Below are 5,003 nucleotides of genomic sequence, written 5' to 3' on the forward strand. Positions count from 1 at the left end.
TTTTCCCAGTAGTGATGTATGGAAGTGCGAGCTGGACCATCAAGAAGGCTGATCGCCGAAGAATTGATGCTTTTGAATTATGGTGTTGGAGGAGACTCTTGAGAGTCCCATGGATTGCAAGAAGATCAAACGTATCCATTCTTAAGGAAATCAGCCCTGAGTGCTCACTGGAAGGACAGATTGAAGTTGAGGCTCCAATACTTTGGCCACCTCATGAGAAGAGAAGACTCCCTGGAAAAGACCCTGAAGTTGGGAAAGATGGAGGGCACAAGGAGAAGGGGACGACAGAGGACAAGATGGTTGGACAGTGTTCTCGAAGCTACAAACATGAGCCTGACCAAACTGCGGGAGGCGGTGGAAGACAGGAGTGCCTGGTGTGCTCTGGTCCATGGGGTCACGAAGAGTCGGACACGACTAAACGACTAAACAACAACAACAACAGTCTGTGAGAGCAGAATCATATCATGTGCATATAGGAGAATGGGAATTTTTGATGCATTGAGTTTTGGGCTGTGAGCATCCACCAGTTTTAGTAATGGGGCAAGGTCATTTAAGAAGAGATTAAAAAGAGAGGGAGCAAGAACACATCCCTGTTTCACACCTCAATTTATAGCAACAGGGTCTGACACCTCATCCCCTGGAGTTATTATTATACGACAGGTATTATTTGAGTAAAGCTTTTTAATCAGGTAAAGTAACCTGGGGTCTAAGCCCAGTGTCTCCAGTTTGGACCATAACAGTCCTCTGTCGACTGAGTCAAAAGCAGCCTTAAGATCTAAAAAGGCCACAAATAGTCCTTCTTTATGGTGTCGCATGTACTTGGTGGCTAAATGGGATAACACTATACAGATACGTAAAGTGGATTTCCCTGGCCTAAACCCTGCCTGCTCTGGGCCTATGATGTTGTTTAGGTCAAGCCACACAGTTAATTTGGATAATAGATGTTTTGCATACAATTCCCCAATATTTGACAATAGGCTTATTGGTCGATAGTTGGAAGGTAACTTTTTGTCCTGCTTTTTAAAGATTGGGATAATTATGTAATTCTGCCATGAATTAGGCAGAATTCCAGTTTTGTCCACCACAGTGAATAGTTCCGCTAGTATCGGAGCTCACCAGTCTGGCTTGGCTTTAACTAGTTCAGACAGGATGGCTCCAATGTATTTGGATCCTGTAGAAGACAAGGCTATACAATTCTGTATATAACTACCCCATTGGCAGACATAAAGACATACCCACCCACAGATTTATAGTTTTTTACACCCCCAGCCCATTCAGTGTCCATGTAACCTACCAGTTCAGGATCACTGTAAGTTGGCAACTTTAATTTACAGTTCATTATACCATTTAGATGTCTGACAACTCTCTTGATAGCTGTCCAGTCGTGTTCAGTAGGAACTTTCACTTTTCTGCTTAGAATAATCACTGCATTTGGTATAACCAACCTGCATGTCATGGTCAGGTATAAAAGTATTGCTGATCTGTAGTTGTTGTTGTCAGGCAATGGCTTTGTTTCCTCCTGGTTCTTTAAAAAGTCTGTAGTAATAGATGGGTTTGCCTTTGGCATCTCCATGCTGTCAATTAGTTAAGTGACTTTCTGTTTCTGGCTTAGAATAAAACAGCCATCTTCTCTCTGTATCTGGACTAGCTACTGCTCTGAGAGGGAAGAGGGAGCTAATCCCTTTCACATTGGAGTCAGTGGAAGTCACCAGGTGCTCACCAGGAAATAGAAAAAATGCCCGCTTTGAATCTCTCTTCTCTCTTAAGAAAATCTAGCCACACCCACTATAATACTTTGAATTTTGTCTTCACTGGGCCCCATAACCTTTGTAGGAATGGATTTAGGCACTATGAGAGGATGTACGGTTTAGTTATTGTCCTTCCTTCTTCACATTGTTGCATGTCATATGCTCTAATGTATACAAAGATATAGCCTAATGCCATCATGTTAAACAGTTTCAAGATGAAAATGAATAAAAACTATGCTAAAAAGAAAAATATGTGTGAGTGTTTCAATGGGAGAAAGTTCAGGAAATACTGGACACAATGCAGTCATACCTAATTAAAGTGGAATAATTTTATCTGCAAATGATTTCACAATGCTGCTCTCTACTCCGAGTGTAACAAACAAACTAAGTTTACAGGTAATCCTGAATTATGAGTTCTCCGCCTTCAAGAGCATTTGGATCTGTTCTGGAACATAGCTGTCAACTTGCAGATTTGAAAATAAGGGACCAGCAGCCTTGAAAATAAGGGATCAGCAGCCAAAATAAGGGATTTTAGTCAACCAGCAGCCAAACAAAGCCTCAAGCGGTGGTTCCCACAGCGCAGCAACCCAGCCAAGGGGATGCAGCAAGGAAAACCACCGTCACCTCTCCGCTGGGAAGCGCTGAGCAAAGGCGAGTCTCCAGGCAACGCGGCCGATTTGATCGGCACAAAGCATGCAAGCTACACCCCCCAGTCGTTCTTAGACTCCTTATTGGGTGAGCAACGCAGCCAAGCAACACAGTTGGAGCCTCCCTCCTCCCTGGCCGGCAGGGAGGGAGGGAAAGGAGCTACTTCCTTTGAAACCCGGGAAATTTAAGGGACATCATCAATAAGGGACAACAGCTGGACACAGCGCTGGAATAAGGGACTTTCCCACCAAATAAGGGACGGTTGACAGCTATGTTCTGGGAAGCATTAGTTTCTGCAAGTAAGCACCACTCACTTGAGTATACATTAAACTGAAATGCAAATCATCCAATGTACAGCATTGAATAGTTGTGAAGAAAAAAAAAATTAGAGGGATGGTTTAATGATTCGCTAGAAACATTATGTAAGGCTGCTCATTGCAGTTGGTAGACACTGTTGTTGACCAAACTGCACTGTAGCTTTGTTGTTTTTGAAGAAGTCTTTTATACAGTGTTAGCCTTTGGGTCGCCAGGTTTTTATATGGAGGTCTTTGGTATTTTTCTGTTTGGCTCCGGAGGCCTCCAAGTCTTGGAGCTCTGCTCAGGGGCGGAGCAAGGGGGTGCATTGGGGGCGGGCCACACCGGGTGACATCCTGAGGGAGGGTGACACTCTGCATGCGTATCCCCACCTGTGACTCCCAAGCCTACGCCTGTCAGGGCCGCTGGCAAAGTGGCAAAGCTCCCCCCTTCCCCCGGCTCACTGTAGGCTTGGGAGTCATGGGCGGGTTGCCCTGTCATCCAGGACAGGCTTTGCTCCACAGATCGCCTGCTTGCCTGAGGCAACTGATCAAAGTCTGTATTCTTGATCAAGGCTTATATTTTTTGATCAAGGTTGTATCTTAAAAATTAGCTTAAATTCACAAATGTTTCTTTCGAGGCAGGAAACCAATAGGCAGCTGGCAAGCTCTTGGGCAGAGGGCCCCTCTGGTTTATTGCGGTCATAAAAAGGCTGAGGTCACTGACCCTACATATTACAGAATACAATCAAGCTGCAATTAAGTTGGTAAATAGTAGGAATTATTGTGCCTCCCATTAGAGACTTGAGCCACATTTTCATAAGGTTAAAAGGGCAAATAGAAACAGCAGCTGGACTAGGCAAAGCAGCTCTCTGAAACTGCTTTGAAGCTTTAGAGAACTTAGAATTTAGCTTAGCTTTTACTAAGTTCCCTTTCTTCTAAAAAAACTATATATGTTATGAAATATATTGGCTTAAATGTAATTATGCAAAGGATTTAGAATGTAAGAAATGTTAGATTCTTATGTTAGATTCTTATTTCATAGAATCATAGAATCATAAAGTTGGAAGAGACCACAAGGGCCATCGAGTCCAAACCCCTGCCGAGCAGGAAACACCATCAGAGCACTCCTGACATATGGTTGTCGAGTCTCTGCTTAAAGACCTCCAAAGAAGGAGATCTTTCATAGATGGTGTGTGAGGAGATGAACCCAAGATCTCTGTTTAAGATAAAATTAGAACCATTAGCCATCTGTTTTGCAGGGAATAGGGCAAGAGGGGCCAAAGGTTATCTGGTAATTAAGGTGCCTGGTCGAGGTAAATGTAAGATATATGACTACTTATTTGCCATTTATAAATAGAAGAAAATATAGCTCTCTGTCTCCCATAAAAGGTAACAGGAAATGGGTGTATCTTTTATGATTGGTTCTAGCAAACAGCCAATAGGAATTTCAACCAGGCTGATTGGATAGAGGCAGCCAAAGGAGGAGCAAGGGGGCTGGGCTGAGGGAATATAAGTGCTGGCCATCAGGGCTGGAAGGGCAGAGCTTTGGTAACCATATACCACTGTGCCTCTCATTTATTTGTCTGACAAATAAAATATTATTTTAATTTCTCTATTGCTGCGTTGAATATTTCATTCCAGCTAAGTGTTAACCACAAGCAGGGTGCTACATGCCCGCTTGGTGCTTCGCTTCCTTCCTGCTTGGGCTGTGAGGGGCGGGCCAGGGTGGGGCGTCGCTGGGCCACGAGAAGCGCCCCCTCCCATCCACCCACCAGCTGGTGGCCGGCCTCCTTCCCTCGCCCCTTCCTGGCTCTTCTGCACACACGGAGCAAGAACCACCCCCTCGCGCCTGTAAAACAGGCTCTCTCTAACATTCCAGAGAAACCAAAAAGAAAAGTCACTGTTTTGAGCTCGTCCCTTTTATGGATACAACGATTAGTTTTAGCTACAACCATTGGGGATTGCACCAGCAGGGTAGAAAAATGCATTTGCAATGCTTTGTTCTGATGCGTGGCCTCGCCTTTAATGAAATAATGCGCCCCCCCTGCCAGCCATGGTGGCGATGCTGGGACCAGCCAGGCAGCGCCATTGGTGCTTGTGGTCCTCAGGAGCTCCATGCTGCTGTGGCGCTTGCCATCCTGCCTCTCCAGAAGTCCATACTGCTGCACTTTCAGAAATCCATCCCTGAATGCAGTTCAATGATTACTCCAAAGAATTTCACAATGCTGCCCTTTACTCCCCTTATAACAGATTAATATTACACAAAATCTGGGTGACAGGTCTGCATCCAGGTTCAAGAGAGTTTAATAAT

The sequence above is a fragment of the Podarcis raffonei genome, chromosome 3, assembly GCF_027172205.1.
Source record: "Podarcis raffonei isolate rPodRaf1 chromosome 3, rPodRaf1.pri, whole genome shotgun sequence".
NCBI classification, from domain to species: Eukaryota; Metazoa; Chordata; class Lepidosauria; order Squamata; family Lacertidae; genus Podarcis; species Podarcis raffonei.